The following is a 19,949-nucleotide window of genomic DNA, read 5'->3' as shown; positions in this document are numbered from 1 at the left end:
TCAAATTACCCGAGAAGTGCCCGTGTTAGAGGTGATTAAAGTACAGAGAGGTGTGAAGAAAATTATTGTGTCAATTATTAGAAAAACCAGGAAACCCACAAGGATTTGTTGATCACCAGCCCCTGCGTGTTGAAAATCTCTGTTTCTGGTGTTCCCTGAGCCCTTCCAGCAGCACCAAGGATGGAACCCCTCACTCCTGCCAGCCTGGTAGAGATGATCACTCCCGATGAATAACAGTAGTGAGTATTTCATTTATTTGGTTAACTGCTGTATCCTATTCCATTTGTGAAGAAAAAAGCAGCCTGAGATCCACATGCACTGAAGGGGTGGAAGACAAGGATGAAACCACCTTGTCTTGGGTTTTCCCCACATTTCCTTCAGCAACAGCCAAACATTTTGATTCACTGGGCCAACGATTGCTTGGTTTGTTTAAATATTTATAGCCACGAGTAGTAAATATTAGTGGCAACCCATGAGCATCCTGCAGCCATGAGAAGTGTTTCCCCACAAGCGCTGAGGCTCAGCTGGGACGTGGAATTTGCTGTATTTTGTAGGAGAACAGCAGATAAAGTGCTCACAGAAATTTTCACAATGATTTGCCATAAATTGTGGTGTCATGACACCATGAAAAAACAGATTGACTTGGGGCTTGTCGGAATCTGAGGTATTGATGATCCCGAGGTTGTAGAAAGTCTCTGTCTTTCAGCCCCGCTGCCAAAGAAGAAGCCATAATTGGTCTGTGCTGGTTTCCAGGTTGTTTATTCTGTTTATCTCTCACATGTTCTGCTGCCCTGCCCAGCTCTGTCCTGCAGGGCAGCGTGTGGGGCTCTGCCCTCAGTGGGATGTGACAAACATTAAATACCAGAAACTCCCTGGGCTGGATTTACAAGAACGTGCCAATATCTGTCACCTACGTTGGACAGTGTGTCCCCAGCCTGAACCAACAGAAAAATGCCAACACCACAGTGAGACATGGAGGGCATGAAGAAGGAGAAAAAGGACAAGGCACACCCAATTTCCTCCAGCTTGTCCCCTTTGGACCCCTCATCTAGAATCCTAAAATTTTACTTTTGCACCCACTCCACACTTAATTATTACTCATATCAAACACTCAGAGCTGGTAATTCATCCTGTAAGATTGAAAACTCTTTTCCATGGCCAGAGATCACAGACAGTGTCTCTGGGGGCTCTGTCCAGGGGGTTCCTGACCCCTGCCAGGGTCCCAGACCTTCCAGGGCAGCCAGAGGGAAGCTCCGGATTCCCAAAGGGGCTGTTGGTAAATATTATCCAGGTGTCACCAGTGTTACCTGGTGACACTGGACCTTGGTTTTGGTGCAGTGGGCAATGCCACCGCCCTGTCTCTGTCACCTGCAGGACCTGGGCTGTGCTCGCTGGCACAAATCCCCGGCCTCTCCATGAAGCACAGCAGCTTCCTCGTTCCTGTCGCTTCTCCTCAGAGCAGCCTCTTGCCTCTGGGGATGAGCGATATTATTGTTATTTAGCTCAGCAGACCAGCGGCAGCCGCGGCAGCAGCGCTAATGGAACAGCTCCGGCGCGCTGCCAGCTCCATTCCCGCTCTCCTGAGAATCCCCCCGGGCAGGGGCTGCGCTCCCAGTCCGTGCCTGCTGCTGCTGCTGCTGCCGTGCTCAGCCCTGTGGCCATGCTCCATCCCAGCCCAGCAGTCAGTGCTCCAGGGCCGGGCATTCAACACATTTGGGGATGCTGCCCCTCAGCCCGGAGTCTGGCTGTCCCTGCACAGAGTAGCACATGTCCTAATGCCACTGGATTGTGGTGGCGTGCCAGATGCACGCTGGATGTGCTGGGTGTGTGCTGGGTGTGTGCTGGGTGTGTGCTGGATGGGTGCTGGATGGGTGCGGGATGGGTGCGGGATGGGTGTCGATGCCTGGGCACAGGCAGGAGCACACACATGGGCACAGACAAGGAGTGGCAGTGGTGGCACTGTCCCTGTGCTGATCCTTAAGGCCTTTTCCTGTCTGATTTTTGGGGATGCCACTGTGGCAGGGTGCCAGTGTGAATGCTGAGGGAGGCACTGAGGGAAATTCTGAGGGAGGTGTTGACCCCCCCCCCGGCTCAGGACCAGACTGGTGGGAGCTGTGTCCCCGGGAATGTGGGTGCTGCGTCCCCAGGAATGTGGGTGCTGTGTCTTTGGGAATGTGGGCACTGTTTTGGGAATGTGGGTGCTGTGTCCCTGGGAATGTGAGCTCTGTGTCTTTGGAAATGAGGGTTCTGTGTCCCTGGGAATGAGGGTGCTGTGTCTCTGGGAATGTGGGCGCTGTGTCTTTGGGAATGTGGGCGCTGTGTCCCCAGGAATGTGGGTGCTGTGTCTTTGGGAATGTGGGTGCTGTGTCCCCAGGAATGTGGGTGCTGTGTCTTTGGGAATGAGGGTGCTGTGTCTTTGGGAATGAGGGTGCTGTGTCTTTGGAAATGAGGGTTCTGTGTCCCTGGGAATGAGGGTGCTGTGTCTCTGGGAACGAGGGTGCTGTGTTTTTGGGAATGAGGGTGCTGTGTCTCTGGGAATGAGGGTGCTGTGTCTCTGGGAATGTGGGCTCTGTGTCTCTGGGAATGTGGGCTCTGTGTCTCTGGGAATGAGGGTGCTGTGTCTCTGGGAATGTGGGCTCTGTGTCTCTGGGAATGAGGGTGCTGTGTCTCTGGGAATGTGGGTGCTGTGTCTCTGGGAATGAGGGTGCTGTGTTTTTGGGAATGAGGGTGCTGTGTCTCTGGGAATGTGGGCTCTGTGTCTCTGGGAACGCTGTGTGGGGCACCGTGAGCAGCGGCTGCCCCTCTCCCTTTGTCTCCTTTCCCCTTGAGGGGGCATTTCACATCCCTATTGACAACGTGTTGGGGACATTTCGACATCGAAGTGACAGTGGCATTTCCATGACCTGAAAGCGGAGCCGGGGCCGTGCGGGCTTTGAAGACATTCGCTGTCCGGAATCATGAGCTCGACTGTGCCGGGCTGTTCAAGCGCCGTGATGGGAACAGCAAGTGACAAAGTGTTTCTGCAGAGCGCGATCCGGCCTGGCAGGACTCATCCCCCCGAGCCTTTGGAATTTGCAATATTCATTAGGACTTGGGAAAAAAATGTGCTTCCCTTGGAACGATGCAAATTGTGAAAGGGACCCGTTCTCACGCGTGTGCCCCCGGGTGCTGCACACGGGGTGGAGGGGACCAATTATCCATCCCCCTTCCAGCCCTTTCTGTGCGTTTGGAAGGGCCAGGGGGAAGGGAAATGTCAGGGCTGCTGTGCCCCGTCCTCTGCCAGGCCAGGGGAAGGTCCGTGGAGGTGTCCAGGCGTTGGTGGCTCCTGGCAGAGGCTGGCTGGGGGACAGGCACTGTGTGTGTGACAGCAGCTGTGCCATGGCAGCCCCAGGGCTGGGGGTGGCAGCGACCCAGAGCTGTTCCTGCCTGTGCCAGGGCTTGGTTGTGGCACTGGGAGGCACCACAGCGTGTCACTCCTTGGGACACCACACCAGTCCACGGGACACCACAGCACCACGCAGTTCCACACCAGGACAGACCATACCAGACCACGTGGGACCATAGCACGGCACACCGTGCCACATGGCACCCACACAAAGCACAGGGACACAGGGACAGGGTTGTGTCTCCCCTGATGCCATGTGTCCCCATGCACAACCACAGGGACTAGTGTCCTGCTCCAACCCTTCTTCTTTCAAGAAGCTGGTGCTGGGATCTGGGGTGTTTCCCGCCCTCCAGGGCTTCCTTCCCCTCTCCTCCCTGGCTTTGGAGGTACCTCAGCCAATGCTTACTGGGCACTTTGAAGGCAGTGGTGATGCCTGAGAGCCCCCAGCAGTGTTTGATGGGAAGGGGCCAGCCTGGGGGTGTTTAGATGGCAGCACCATCCCTGTCCCGATGCTGCTCTGCTGGCAGAGCCCTGGGCCCGGGACCCCAGCTGGGAGCAGAGAGGGGAGCACAGCCTGGGAGCTCGGGGGCCATCTGGAGCCTCTGGAGATGCTGTATAAACATCCACAGCCCGGGCCCATCTGTCAGGGCTCAGTGTAAACACCCTGGAGTGAGAGCACCCCTTTCCCAGGAGCAGGGCTCTGGGGGATGACAACGCATCCAGACTCTTCCCCCAGTGTGCAGGGGACCACGAGAGCTGCCTGCACACACCCTGGCTCTCCTGAGGGATCCCAGCACTGTGACAGCACAGCTGGCTGTGCCTGGGCTGGCCACGGGGAGCTTGGATGTTGGTACAACCATGGAATTGCAGAGTCTGAAAAGGCCTCAGAGATCACTGAGTCCAGCTGTTCCCCCAGCCCTGCCAAGGCCACATCCAGACGTTTTTTGAGCACTTCCAGGGATGGCTGTGGAGTAGCTGATTAGGACCATTTGGCCTCTTCACCACCCAGCTTCCTCTGCCCCACTAGCTCAGGAATCCTCTGCAATTAAAGGCAGTTTGGGTTTACAGGAGAAATGCTCCCTTGCTGCCACTGCTGCTGGAGATGCAGCAGCACCCAGCCATGTGCAGGGCTCGGCTCTGCATCCCCTCCTGCTCCTGTCCCATGGAATCTCACAGGAATGAGGGCAGGAAAGAGAGAAGGGACCATGTTGGGTGGCTGCAGAGCTGGGTGGGCCACCAGGCCAGTGCCAAGGGCTCTGCGATGCCCTGTGTGTGAATAGAGCCAGCTCAGGGAATTAATGTCTTAAGGACAAAGGGGAGTGTTTTGATTGTGGACTGATAATTTTCTGCTTGACTTACGGCAAGATTTCCAAGTTTCTGTCCTGATTTGATAGAAACAAGGCTGTAGATAAAGGGAACAGTGGGTTTGTGCCGAGCACGAGGCACACGCACCATCCATCGTGGGGCCTGGGGCGGGCACAGGCAGCTCCCTGCCCCTGCCTGGAGCCTCCCAAGGGGTGGCCGCCGGGGAAAGGGTTAATTTAACCAGTTCTCATGGGGTTTTGGAAAGTTCCCTTTTTCCAGGAGGCTGCTTGACGCGCTCTGACAGGGCCCTTTGAGCTGGCACAAAGGCAGCGCTCTGCCCCTGCCCTCGCAGCAGCTCAGAGCAGCTATAATCTCACTAGCAGCGCCTTCCTCCGCTGTCACTTCGAGCCTCCTGCACCATGTGAGTGCCTCAGATCTCCAGCAACGCAAGAAAAGCTAATGAACGAGGAATAAACAAGGGTAGCCAGGCAGAAAGGGAACATCTGAGCCAGCCCGGCTGCTGGGCCAGGCTTGGAGACACCGTGGCCAAACTGAGCTGTAGTTAATAAAGTCTAATCTTCCTTGGTATCCACAGATAAAGCAGGGGGAGGGCGTGCGTGGAGGTGACGGGGAGGGGATGTCATGGTGGGAGCAGAAATGGAAGGAGAGGAAGAGGCAAGAGCAGAGAGGAGAAGGGAGGTTGGCTGGAGAGTGCATGAGGCAGGGGGATGGCACAGAGGGACCCAGCCCTGTCAGCTTGGCTCCTGTCCCTGATCTGAGGCAAAAAGGGCTGGAGGAGCACCCTCCTCGCTGAGCCCAGCTGATCTCTCTGCTGGGATCCTGCCGGGAGCCCAACCCTGCTCCTGGCCCATCTCCTCCCCCCTGCTCCCTCCCCATCCCAGGAAAGCCTGGCCCGTGGGTGTCACCACCCCAGCACAGCCCTCCCAGCCCTCCACGCTCTGGCTCCTTGTCCTGGGGTCACTGCTGGAGAGGAGCTGCTGGTGGCACAAGGTGCAAGCATTCCTATTTCCCCCTGGCCCATCAGAAAGGGAACAAATGTTGCTTTTTTCCTGTAAAGATAAATAAGCGAATGGAAAGCCAAAGCTCATTAAAGTCACGGCTGTGAATCATTTATTCTTCAGAGGCTTCAGGGGCCATGGACCAGCGGGGTTAGGTTGTGGCACTGGGCCAGGCTGTGTCCCTCAGCTGTCCCCAGAATGCCCATTTGTCTGGCAGAGAAGGGACAGCGAGGCTGTGCAGCTCCCACCAGCTGTGCTGCACACCAGCCATTGAGCTTCACCCCAAAACAGCGCGAGGAAACCCCAAATCCACCTGGAGTACTTAAGAAATGCTGGATTAATGTTACTTAAGATAGCAGCTCCAAGCATTGGCAGTTATCCCATCGTTTTCCTTTGTGCCAATAATAAAACTCTTGGCCAGAGCAGCGTGACAGACCAAGTGAAACTCCAGGAGATCTTATGAGAAATGACAACCTCGTACCTTGGGATGGAGTCACAGGTCACCATTTTTTCCTCCTAATTTCCAGAGTTAAAAAAAAAAAAATAATCGCAGCCCTCTTGTTCCCTCTGGTTAAAAGTCATAAGAGCAGTAAATTAACAGCATCAAAGATAGGGAAAAAAACCCAGCCCTACATAAAAGCAAGTGGTCAATTTGGAGCCCTGGGAGGAGAGCTCAGGGCTGATCCAGCAGGGCTCAGTGCCTTAAATGTCTCTGTTGTTCCTTTGAAGAAAATCATTGAAGTCAATGGACTCACTTAAGTGTTGGAAATGAGATGTGTGATTAAGCCCCTTGCTGAAGGGAGGCCTCCAAAGTTAAATTATCTCATAGCCACAGCCGTGAGACAGCCTCGGGAACGGGGGGCATTCTCTGCCCCATTGCAGAGATCCCTGCTGTGTGTTTTGGGGTGCAGGCTGGGGGAGAGCTCTGCCCTGCAGCTCCAGCCCCCCGAGACCACAGCCTTTCAGTGCCCACATCAGGGAGCCGCCGTCTCTTCTCACCTCTTTCGCTGTTTCCTCCCTAATTGGCAACTTTTAGAACCAATTTTATTGTCAGCTTCCTTACATCCCACATTATCCTCATCGGGAGCAATTTAAGGATGAATTATCTCACCTGGAAGTGCTGTCCCCCCCTGCCTGGCAGCGCTGCACATCTGTCCAACATCTGCCAGAGAGGCACGGGGGGAGTGGGAGCAGTGCCTTGCAGAGGTTGTTTACAGAGGGGTTTAATAAACTCAGCTCGGTGCAGGTTCCTGCAAGCTCCCTTATTCGAACCTGGAAACATCTACAGAGCCCCAAACGAAAGGAGGCAAAGAGAATATTGCATCTTGTATTTCTTCTTCTCCAGATTGATTTATCACTGTCACGTCTGTTCCTTCCTTCCCTCTGCATTCCTGTCTCCTGGTAATGCTGTAATATCGTTTATTATAGGGCATTCTATAAAGCACTCTGTCGCTGCCAGTGTTGTTATTCCTAGACCAGACTTCTTCATTCAGACCCAATTCTGCAATCAAGAAGTCTCCTGCTTTGAGGCAGAGCCCTGCAGGGACACCTGCACTTTGTCCCTGAAGGAAGAGGAAAAGCCTCATGCTTTAAGAAGTCCTAATCTGTCTGGGGTCTGTATGTGCCCCAAAAAGGAGGAGGAAATGACAAATACTCACAGTATTTGTGCTGTGAGTGGGTTTTGATCGAGGGTTGGGAATTTGGGTTAGGTTTTTCCTGCTTTCTGTGGTGGCTCTCGGTTATGCCACAGCTGTCCCCACGGCCAGGTGGGGATGACCCTGGGGTGAAGACCCTCTGGGGATGCCCTGCTCTGGTGGGAGCAGAGCTGGGAGCTGTGGCTGTGGTGGGTGGAATTGTGGCCACATAAACCTGTGAGATGAGCTGTAAGATCCTGTCTAACCCAAACCATTCTGGGATTCTGTGATTTATTCCCATTTTTTTTACTTGAGCAGCCCAAGCTGATCCTTGTGAATCATTGTGGCATGACTTCCTGGCAAAGTGATGTTTCCCTCCTGTAGCAGGACAATAAAAGCAGAATTACAAATTGTTCTTCTGCTGGAAACCACACACAGAGCCCTTCTCTGCTGCTTTGGTCCCAAATACTGTCCATGGTTCCCCAGTGCCCCAGCCATGGAATACCATTCCAATGGCTGGTGACTGGAGTGGGGGGTGTGCAGGGATGACAGGTTTTGGGGGTCTGTTTGAGGTCTGACCACCCCTCTGAAGCCATTGGGGATGGCAATCAGCCAGGAGAGCTGATGCTGAGGAAGCACTGGCCCACCATAACTCATGGCCACAAGGCAGGGAAGCAGCCAAAGGCATTAGGAGGTTTCCAGGAGGGATTAGGCACCCTCTTTGAAGGCAGGTCCAAAGGGGTGATTAAACAACTCCAGAAGAACAAACCACAGCCCGGCAGAACGTGGGAGGACACCCAGGGGATAAAATCACCCTGAACGTGACTGATTCCTTGTGCTCTTCCTGGAGAAAGCCCATCTGGCTGGGGCTGGAGCATCCCCAGCTCTGAGGGTGCTTGTGCAGGGGCTGCACTTCTGTCAAACAGCCAAAATATCAACAAAGGGGCTTTGGTGGGGGCAGGTGGGCTCTGGCAGGGGGGAAAAGGGGGGTGGGTGAGCTCTGAAAACCTGGCAGTGACCGAGGCAGCCAGGGCATTGCTGTGCAGGGGACAGGGCACTGCAGGGGAGTGAGGGTGGATGGGGACATGGCAGCAGGGCCAGGGCATTGCTGTGCAGGGGACAGGGCACTGCAGGGCGTGCCTGGGGACACAGCAGCAGCAGCAGCTCTCCCTGCCCACCATGGCCAGGCTCACACCCAGCCCTGGCCATTGCTGCGGTGGCTCCTGGCCACCACTCCAGGTTCCATCAGCTTTCCTGATTTGGCACTGGGAGGGCTCTGGTGGCTCTTCGAGACCAGGAGTTAACATTTTCTAGAACCCAGGGAAGGGGGACCGGAGGAAGAAGGTTCTCGAGTGTCAACAAAAAAAATATCTTGTGCAAATAAACAGGAGAGATGGATTATCCCGCGTTGTTTGCGCAGGGAATTGCTGGAATGCCTGCTTGCTCCCCGGAGCTGCCGGGGGCCTGGGCTGCTTTTCCACGGGGGGCTGGCTCCAGCCTGTCCCACCATTTCCTTGGGCCCGTGGAGGGCTCTGCTCTGGGTCACCTTCCCAGGCTGTGGAGTGGCCACGTGCTGAAGCAGCGCAGGGGGTTCAGCCCCTCGTACCCACGGGCAGCTCCTCCTCCTGTTCCTGGGTGAACTGCAAAGCTCAGACCTCCAGCATCCCTGCTTCCCTTCAGCCTGCCTTAAATCCCTTTTCTAGGAACACAGGCTTAGATCAGAGTGAGATTTAGCAGGGTGCACCAAGATGTACGAGAGATAAAGAGCTAAATGCAAAGTGATCCTCAGGCTCTCCAAGCACTTCCCAGGCAGTCCATGGCACTGCCGTGACAGGAGAGGGCTGGGGGTGACACCCACAGCTTTGCCAGAGGGCACGTCAGACCTGGAGCTCAGGGAGGTCCAGACTTCATGCTTGAGGAGAATTTGGGGATGATGGGAAGCCCGGGTGGTGCAGGAGAGCTGGAGATGTGCGTGACACACAGGGGGGATCCATGCCATGACAATTCCACACTGATGATCCATGCCAAGCTGATCCCATGCCACCATGCCCCTGCCTGCTCTCAGTCACCCCATTCCTGGCTTCACCTTCACCTCTTGTCCTGGCAGCAGGAGCTCCACCCACGCAGCTGCTCCCCAGCCATGAAAACTTCCCCCAGCACATTTCCCTCCACCCCTCCACAGCCACTTGGTGCTGAGCAGGATGGGGAATCTGCCCTGGAGCCAAGGCTGCATTCCAGCCTTGTTCAGGCTGAGGTTGGAGCTTCTGGCCAGGCCTGAGCTGTGGCAGGTGGCAGGGGACACAAATCCTCATGTCCATGGCTGGCTGCTGAGCATCTGTGGGACACGCAGATGGTTTAAAGGTAGTTTAAGGACCCCAGAGATGTTTTATGGCACACAAAGGTGTTTTAAGGGGCATAGAGATATTTTAAGGGACACAAAGATATTTTAAGGGGTGCAGAGATGCTTTAAGAGTCAGAAAGGGTTTTCCAAGGGTACAAAGATGTTTTAGGGGTCACAAAGATGTTTTAATGGGTGCAGAGAGCACGGCCAGGCCCTGGCTGACACATGGCTGACATGGCCCAGCACATTTGTGTTGAGGAGGAGTCTGTCTGCCACAGGGAGGAGCAGATCTCCCGGGTCTTCAATATTCTCTGGATTAATATCTAGGAACTACACATTTATGGGAACCCAATTACACACACACAGACCTGCACAAGTGAGGGGTGACCAGGCACAGGACCCTGTTCTGCTGGCAGGACCAGGGAGGTGCAGGGCAGAGCCGTGGAACTGGAGAGGAGCAGGAAAGCAGCCCTGGCTCGTTTGTTTTTTGTGACATCATGGCCTCTTCTGGCTTTTTTCACAGTTTTCCTCTGTTGTATTTAATAGACTTAATGGATCACACAGCACTATAAGAACAACAGACCTTCAATGTTTTTATTAAAGCCATCTACAAAAATCCCTCTGTGCTCGAGCTTTCCTGCGGGGTGACTCTGCTGAGATGCTGTTTCCATTAAGGACAATTGTGGTGAATAAAGAAGGAATGAACAAACAAATGGAAAAAGGGGAGGGAGCAGTGGAGCAGAGAGAGCTGCTGCTGGAAAGAAGGTGATGCTGTCTGTGTCCCCCTGCCCACGCTTGACTGGAGCCCCTGCCACCCAGCCTGGCATGGTGGGCAGTGCCAGGGCCTCCTGAAGAACCAGAGTGGTTTGGGGAGTGCTGATGCTGGAATTGCTGCTCCATCCTCCCGGAGGGGTCACAGAGGGGAGATGCTGTGTCCACACCTGCCAGGTGGGGTTATTCCCTCTCTCCTTTGGAGCTGTGAGCGCTGGAGGGAAGGAGCTCTCCCTGTGCCATGTGTGGGACTGTCAGCACCAGCCACTGCTAGGTTCCTGGGTATCAAACCTTTCTGGCTGCAGAGCTGCCAAGCACCGAGCAGGTTGGTGGGTGCTGCGCTGCCAGAAATAGTGGGAGCCGCAGGCTTTGGTTGGCAGGCTGTGGCTCCATCCCTTTGCTCGTGTGCTGGGGTGGAAATTGAGCACCACAAAAATCATCTCCCCAGCCCTGGTGATGCAGCATCCGTGTGGGACCTGCTACTGCTTCAGTGTGGGGTGAAGGGACAGCAGCAGGAACGTCACAGCCACTGAGATGTCACCGAGGACCCTTCTCTGTGCACTGGAGAATCACCAGGGAGATCTACCAGCCAGGGAAAGGGGAATCATGTCCAGCCCTAGGTCCACATTCCTTGATGTGCAGCTGGGCTCTGGAGTGGCTGGGAGAGGCTCTGAGCTTGGGCACACCCGGTGATGTTGGAGCAGCATCTTTGTCACCAGCTCTGCCCAGCACAGCCCAGCCCAATCCCCTCTGGTCCCACTGCCTGGTCTGGCAGATGCTCCAAGGCTGAGCAGGGCAGGAGCTGTGGCCACAGAGGAGCGGGTTGTGTGCTCACCCTTGGCCTGGCAGGGAGAACCTCCTCCTCCATCTGCCAAAAGAGTCTCTAAAGACTTCTGCTGCTTTGATCCTTTTTCTTTCCCAAATCTGATACCCAGACATTTCATTTTGTGGGTGCTCAGAGTTCAAGAAGGTCTGGAAAAGCCCTCCTGTCTCTGCAGAACCCTGGGACTCCTGGCTGCTGTCAGCAGCCCCTGCTCGCAGTTCCAGCCTGGACATGGTGCTCTCCTGCCACATGTGGTGGGGAAAATGAGGGACACAGCAGAATTCCTTTGAAGGGGAGATGTCAGGTTTTAACTGGAGCTTTGAACCTTCCTCTGAAATCCCAGGGAACCTGACCCAGCCGATCCCGTCAGTCAGCACACACAACTGCAGCTCTGAAGTTCACTCTTCCGTCCGTGCCACCATCCCAAGGAGCACGATGACGGATGGAGCCTGTCAGTCCTGCAGGTATTTTGGTTGTGAGAGCACCCTGGGCACCCAGGGTCCCCCTCAGCACATCAAATGCTGTGGCCTCTGCATGGCAGGAAGGGAGGCACACAAAGGGCAGGAAGGGAAGCACACAAACACCGTGGGTGGGTCCACGGTTGATGTGCTGGTTGCTCAGTTACTCCAGGGCTCTTGGAGGCACTGGGAGCCCCTTGGGGCCACAGCAGTGCTGAGCAGGAGCAGACATCTCTGTGCCACCCCAGGTGGCTAAGGGAAGGTTTTTGGGGCCAAGCCTGGAAGCACATGCTACAGGCTGGTGTCTGGGTTTTATTTTCCCCAGAACTCTCTTTCCATCTCGCTACCCTGTTCTCCTTTGTGCGCCCTCAGGCACCGCAGAGCTCTCCTCGAGGCTTTGACAGACACGGGCAAAGCTCTGTGATTTATGCCACTCTGACGCTTGCTCGGCTGTAACACCTGGAGAAGCCCATCCTACCTGCCCTGCCAGAGCTGCTCACTCAGCCCTAAATCAACAGAGACGGTTCTTGCCTGCGCCTGCCTCTCGCAGCGCAGCGGCTCCGTCTGTGCGTGGCCAGCGCTGTTGCCTGTAATGCGCTAAGCTCCCCGACATGATGTTTAGCACATGTTCCCTGCTCTGCCCCCCCGCTCAAAGGCTGCCTTATAGTTTGCAAATGGGATGAAACCACTGTGCGGCCCCGCGCCTTGGCCGAGCTCCCGCCCCGCGCCGCGGCTGCCAGAACCTTTGCCGCACCTTCCAAGTCATTATGTGTAGTCAAAAGCCTGCCAGAAGGGCTGGGAGGATAAAAGAAAGAAGGAAAAAAAAATAATAAAACAGAACCAAAAACCCCCAAAAGCACGTGAAGGAGCGGCAGAATAAGCGAGGCATGTCCTCCATGGAGCGCTGCCCGCCGCTCACCGTGCGCTGCCTGCTCCAGGTGGGTCTCCTCCTACGTTGGCCTTTTGGGGAGCAAAAGCCGTTCTTGCCCGGGGAGGAGAGCTCCGTCCCCCCTGGGTTTGTCTGGGACTGCTGCCACCATCAACAAACGCAGATCAGTGCCGAGAAGCTCGGGGGGATGTGTCGGGGCAGGCTGGGAAGCGGAGATGCGGCTCAGCCCCGCGCAGACGCTGGGACCGTATCGTGGGGATCAGGAAACGCCTCCGAGGAGCTGATGAGTGCGGATACAAAGAGCTGCGGTTGTCTGTGTAAACAGGGAACCGCAGCCAGGAGAAAGGATCAAAGCTGGGATATTCACCCAAAGCCGCAGACCTCTACTCCGGGCTGGAGCGAAGCGCCGGCGCTCGCCCCGGGCCGCCAGCGAGGGCGCGGGGCAGCAGCTCCCGAAGGGTGGCACACAGGGACGGGTCTCACGGCTCTCCCACCCCTCTCGTGGTTACAGAGGTGGCAGCGGTGCCTGAGCTGCCCGCGGGCACCGGAGGGACCGAGGCACCTGCGAGCGTCGCAGGGGGATCGGCCTCTCGAGGGGTGACAAAGGAGGGGACAGCGAGGGGGGACAGGGTGAGGAGCAGGACCGGTGGAGAGAGGAGATAACGAGCAGAGCCGCCACGCTGCTGCCGATGTAGCCATTCCTCCGAAACGCCTGCTTGGTGTTTTCCCGGCTCCCACCATCAGGAGAGGCTGTGCGCCCACCAGGGAGCTCCGCTCCCGCTCTCACAGCCGAGGGAACGGGATATTTCTGCCCATATTGGCACCTCCCTCTCCTTTTGTTTCTTTTCTCCATCCTCTTCAGCTCTGCCTGCGCTGGATGCGGCATTTGGGGAAGCGGTCCTTGGGGAAGCAGTCCCTTGCACTCGCAGGGAATTAAGCCCCTTGCAGCCCGAGCTGTGCCAGGGCCGGAGCGGCGGCGGTGGCACGGCGGTGGCACGGCGGTGGCACGGCGGTGGCACGGCGGTGGCACGGCGGTGGCACCGCCCGTGCCTGCGGCTCCTCCGCTCCCGGCAGCCGCTCCTGCCGCAGCCGCTCCTCGCTGGAGGTCCTGGACTTCTCCCAGTGACCTGGAGCTGTTTGCTGCCTTCCTGCACGAGCCCTAGATTTGAATGCCAGCTGAGCAGCTGTATGAATGTTTTGTGACATTTCGGAGACAGAACGGCTCGTGCTGCTCAAACCTCCTCTTTCCGAGCACATTCAAATGGTACCTTTTCAGTTTCAGGGGACTTTGTTTGCTTTAAAGGCTTTGTGATCGTTTCCAGCGGAGGCCTCAGACAGCCAGCCTGCCTCAGTCCTCCATCCCAGGACATCCTGCAGGCCAGCAGTCCCTTTTTCTCTGTGGGGTGGTCTCCACCACAGCCACACTCCTCTGCATTCAGAGCTTCCTGGGGGCTTCAAACTCTTCCCAATCCTGGAGCAGCCATTCTAGTTATTAACAGCCCTTTCTGAACACACACAGCCCGCTGCAGCGTGTGCCTGGCCCACGGGCTCTGGGCTACCTGGAAAAGAAAAGTTAAAAGCATTGCTGAATTTGTTAATTGGCACAAACTGCAAAACTCCTCCGTGGAGATTCTGCCATCTTATTTAACGAGACCATTCCCTTGGCCTCGAGGCAGAAGGGAAAGACCCCAGACACCTAATGAGCTTCACAAAGGCCGCTGAGTTAATAGAGCTCAGTGTGTGGACTGGAAAAATTAACTTTAGAATCAAGTTTTCTGCAGTAAAAGAAAATGGTTTGAAGTCTAGAAATGATCACAGGGGCCCAGTACACCCAGGAGAACCAGCCACAGTGATACCTGTGTGACAGGGACATACCAGAGAACTGGCACAGGGTGCCCAGAGGAGCTGTGGCTGCCACTGGACCCCTGGAAGTGCCCAAGGCCAGGTTGGATGGGGTTTGGAGCAACCTGGGATAGGGGAAAGTGTCCCTGCCCAAGGCAGGGGTGGGACTTTAAGGATGAGCTTTAAGGTCCCTCCCCACCCAAACCATCCTGTGACTCCCTGATTCTCTGATGAGTGCTCTCGTCACAGCAAAGCCACTGCTGTCACCTCTGGCTCCTCAGCTGGGACAGCAAAGGAAATATTCCAGCATTTAATGGCCCCTTTTCTGTGTTTCAGAGCTTGTGGGGAGAATACAGGTTCATGATTATATTTCTGATTATGAGGTTCTCTCTTATATACTGTCTGGGCTAAAAGGCAAAAAACTTCCTGCTCTGTCCCTCAAATTAATTTCCCATTGCTGAGAAATCTCACTCCACATTGGCCTCTCCTTGTTTAAGGACAAACAGTGCCTCGATGCTGTTAAGGATTGAAACCCAACTAAGCAGCAGCTGCTTTTTACATGAGAACTACAAATCTCGTGCTCTATGTGCTCTCAGAAAAGAGGTCTGAATTGGTCAAAATCTCCTTCCAGATCTTTGCACACACAGGGACTGATTGGCTGGATGATGAGGGTGTTAAAGCCAGCTTTCCCTCCCTCCTGGCAGACACCGGCTTATTCTTTACCCCAAATCCTTACAGTTCATTTTTTAAACCTCTTGAGCAACTTATCTTTCAGTATCTCTCTTTGGAGCCTCCCATTCATCACGGCTAATTGTGGGCTGCCAGCACCCAGAGGGGATTCTGCAGCTTGGGCTGGTGTCATGGTCTGGTGGATGGCATGAGGGGAATGGCTGAGGCTGGGCTGGCATTTATCATCTCTGAGAAGAGTTTGCTTAAAAAAATAAAAAGGCAGAGTCTGGATGGATGAAACGGAGTCGAGGGCCCACACAACAAGTCTGCAAAATCCTACGAGGGGAAGGAAAATCATTCCCTTCTTTTCCCACAGATCGGGAAGCACTGAAATTCCTTGGAGCGGGACGTGGCAGGGACAGCAGAAGCTGCAGCTCCTGGCAGTCTCTGGGCTCCTCATGCTTTCTACAGATTCCCTGAGAGAAGCATTAAGGCCTTTGCTGTTTTGGGATTTTTCTCCCCCTCTACTTCAATAGAGAAATGGGGCAAGGTTTTACATCCTCTTCCCAACACCATTTCACTGAACACCAGCCTTTCGGCAGGAAGAAATTATCTCCAGCTAAGTTTTGTTTGGAAGGAAGAAATAAGCATTTTGATAACCTCTTTGGTATCATGGAGGATGTTGATTTCCACTTTTTTTTTTTTTTGTATCTCATGGTAGCTCTTAATCTCCAACTGTTTGTCAAAGTCAGTTCAGAACAGGGAAGGAAGCAAAGTGCCCGGGGCCCTGCAGCTGGGACAAGGCAGGTTTGTCACTGCCCAGGAGGTGCTTCAGCCCTGTCCTTAAGAACCTCTGTGCACAGATGGATTTCCCATCCCTGCCTTGTTCCATGGCCTGAGCAGCCTCCCCCTAGCCCAGGGTGCCATCCAAACTCATCCCTGGCACTGTTCTGGTGCTCAGCCACCCAGGCTAGGTTGGTGCTCCATGCCTGAGGGCAGGTGTTGGGATTCACGGAATATCCCTGGGAATGAAGAGATTTCTCCCACCTCCCATTGGTTCTGGAGCACACGTTCAGAGGCAGAGGCATCCCCTCCTCTGGGGTGGGCAGGGGGAGCAGAGCACCCCGAGCTCCACTGCCACCAAAGCAAGAAGAGCTCTGAGAGCAGCTGCAGAGGGTGGGCAGGGGAGAGCCCCAAACCAAACCAGAAAATCCAGCCTGGAGGGAAAAAAAAAAAAAAGGCAAAACCCACAAAGCTGAAAGGCAGAGTGCTGTAAGAGTGAGTTACCAGGAGATTCTGAAACACAAAGCCAGAGCCAGCCCAGAAGGAATGTACACAGAATGCATGAAAATCTCTGCTCCTCCTCTGACAAAGAGCGTTTTGCAGCGCTTCATGCCTGTGCCTTCCCTCTGCTGTGGCTGTGGGGAGGGGGCTGAGGGCAGGGCTGCAGGCTGCCAGCCATTGATGCCTTCTCCAAAGGCACCACGAGCTCTCCTCGCTGCTGAAAACCCCAAAGCAAATTGGAGGGATTCACCCAGAGCATCCTCAGGCAAAGGAAAAACAAATCTGGAGCTCCCGGGAGGATCTGCAGCCTTGGCACCTCCCTGTGGGGACATTCCAGGGTTATCCACAGCAAGGGGATCCCAGAGAAAACTGGGGTACAGCAGGGATGGGCAAATCCCCGTGGCCACAGCCCAGGGAAGGTGGCAGCCAGAGGTGACATTTCTTTCTAAAGTGTAAAACCCATCCTCATCAGGCACCTAATTCCCAGTGAGAACTCCAAAACTCTTCTTTTCTACCCATTCCTCAATCTCCAAGGGCATGGGGTGGCCCATGCAGCACTTGATGAAATGCCAGGAGCAAACTGTGCTTGGAAAGGCTCTTCTGCAGGCAGCTGCTCCCTGAGTTATCCACGTGCTCTAGCTGGGATGAGCTCTCTGGACACTGCACCACCTCTGAACCATCAGGTGCTCGGCCACACCCTGTCACCAATGCTGGGGTCCCAGCACCCACCTGGCTCCTCTGCCCCCCTCACCCAAACTCCATCACCCCAGCCAGGCCATAACCTCGTTTGAGCTTTCATCCTGAGCAGCACTGTGAGTTGGTAACAATCCTAATCCACCTCTTTGGCACTGAACTTCCAGCATCTCTCTCCCTTAAAATTCCCTGGATGCCACTGACAGGCATGGAGCTGATGCCATCCCCCATTGTCTGACCACAGCAAAGACTAAAAAGCTGCTGTTCTGAAACATTTCAGCAAAAAAGACCATTATTAACAGCAAGATGATAAGAGTTGCAGGTTTCAAAGGCAGGAGACATGAATAATTCCTTTTCCTAAAGAATGAGACCCAATGAAAATGCAACGTTTCCTTCAGAAGCAAGAGCTCCCTCTCAGCCAAAAGGAGGACAGAGAAGGGCGCGTGCTCCTGATGATCCCCAGGGAGGAGGGGACCCCTCCCTGAGGCAGCATCTGCACTGCCTCCCCTCGGTCTCCCCTCTGCAAGGATGGGAGATCAGCACTGCTGATGGATTCTCTTTGCCAGAAGGCCATTAGGATAAAAGGAAAATCCCACTTAGCAGAAGTTATGAATTTCCCAAAGTCAGGCTATTGGCGCTGGTGGGGGACAGGAAATATTGATTATTAATGGGTGTGTTGAATGATTTCCTGCCTGGGCTGCCTCTGAGGTGAGCAGGAGCTGCCCAGTGGAATATGGAGCAGGTTCTTCTCTTCCCAGGGTGTCCCTGGGTGGTGGCATTGACCAAAGGGCTCTGGCCAGACCTCAGCTCCCTGCAGCTGCATTCCCAGGGGATGCTCACGCAGGGAACAGCCTCGCTACGGGCAACCTTCAACTGGGCCACCTCCGAGAAGAGGGTGGGATTGTCTTCTCCTGTCTCAGGGCAAGTGTGGAAGAACCTAGAGTCCCTTCCAGGGCCTAAAGGATCCAAGAAAGGCTCCAAGAGAGTTGGAGAGGGACTTTGGATAAGGGCTTGGATGGATGAGGCAGAAGGGAACGGCTTCCCACTGCCAGAGGACAGAGATAGATGAGATATTGGGAAGGAATTCCTGGTTGTGAGGGTGGTGAGACTCTGGCACAGGGTGCCCAGAGAAGCTGTGGCTGCTCCTGGATCCCTGGAAGTGTCCAAGGCCAGGCTGCACAGAGCCTGGGGCAACCTGGGCTAGTGGAAGGCATCCCTGCCCGTGGCAAGGGGTGGAACAGGATGGGCATTAAGGTCCCGTCCAACCCAGCCATCCTGTGATTCCATGATTCTGTGAACACCATCACGGAGCAACCACAGCGTGCCCAGCCCCTCCAGCACCCCAGAGCTGCTGCCTGAGCTGCAGAATCCCTGGGGCAGAGCTCCCCAGCCAGGCTGGGGGTCTCGGAGCTGGGCCAGCCTGGTGAGGCAGGATCAGCTGCTCGCCACCCTGAGCAGCCTGCACAGCACACGCTGAGCTGTTAAGGACAAAACCTGTTGCCTGGGAGGCAGAGTTCCACCTGCAGGCTCTGATGGATGGAAAGTGTTTCAGTGAGAGCGTGGCAGCCCCAGGACAGCCAACCCAGCTCTCCTCCATCCCTGCACTGATTTATTCCCTTCTCTGCCACCCCTAATGCTCCTCTCAGCTCTGCGTGGCTCAATGCAGCACAAATTAACAGAGCCCACGAAAGCCCTCTGAAGCCATTCCCCTGATTAACAGGTCTGTAGTGCTGAAAGATATCTTCATTTTCATAACCTGGCACTGAATGGATGGCAGTCATGGAACTGCAGCACATCAGTCCCCAAAGGGAGGAGTGGCACAGATTTTTCTATACGGTAGGAATTGCCAAAGATTAAGACAAATGGCTCAAGAATCAAAAAGGGGAAAGCTGGGGAAGGAAGGAAAAAATGCTGCAGGACTCACTGGGGACTGAGGGGTGGGCAGTGATAGCCCAGATTGAGACCTGCTGTGGCTCTGTCCATCCACCTGGGCTGTGCAGGTCAGAGCTCTGCCCTGGGGCTGGCCCAGGGACATTGGTGGCTGCAGATCCTTGTGTCCCTCTCTCAGGAACCGACACACTCACCAGCAGACAGCAGGGCAGTGACACACATGTCCCTTGGAACCATGAAATACGAGGTTGGAAAATACCTCTGAGCTCAGGGTGCCCAGCCCTTGTGCAGTGCCAAGGCTCACACAGCTGCTTCTGCCACTTCACTGGAGTTTTCTCTTCCTTCCTGGCCATGGTGAAAGCACCACTGCTGGAGGAGACCCCAGGCACCCTTGTGTGGTGCCTCCAAGCAGGGTCATGGGTCCTGCCTGGCTCCCAGCCAGGGGACAGTTCCTCAGCTGGACCCCCGAGTGCTGCCAGGCTGTGAGCAGAACGGGGGAGCAGCAGAGTGGGGCAGTACTGCGTGGCCATTCCCAGGTCCTCACAAAACTCCATTTTCACTCTGTCACCAGGACTGGGATATCCTGGGATTCATTCAGGGTGAGAACCCTCCCTGCACAGGAGGTCTGGGCATCATTCAGGGTCTGGAAGCTGGGCTTAGGCCACTTAGTGGCTCTCCAAGCACTTGACCCTGGGATCTAATGACTTACTGGGCCTGGCTGCACCTCCTGCATCTCTCCAGAATTATGCAGACGCTGTTCTGTGCTCCAGAGGAATGATGGGGGTGGGGAGAGAATCTTCCAGCTGTCCCCCGTGCTGGGACTGGGGCAGCCCCACTGGCCACATCTTCTGCTGTTCCCCCTCTGCAGCCACATCCTCACCCCAGATAACCCCAGCCAAGGGAGGGGAGGAAAAGCTCCGGAGCCAGATAAAGACAGAGGGATTAT

Source organism: Lonchura striata, chromosome 4A (assembly GCF_050655825.1).
Source record: "Lonchura striata isolate lonStrDom1 chromosome 4A, ASM5065582v1, whole genome shotgun sequence".
Taxonomy (NCBI): Eukaryota; Metazoa; Chordata; class Aves; order Passeriformes; family Estrildidae; genus Lonchura; species Lonchura striata.
The sequence above is the reverse complement of the archived record's forward strand: the minus strand, read 5'-3'. Positions refer to the sequence as shown.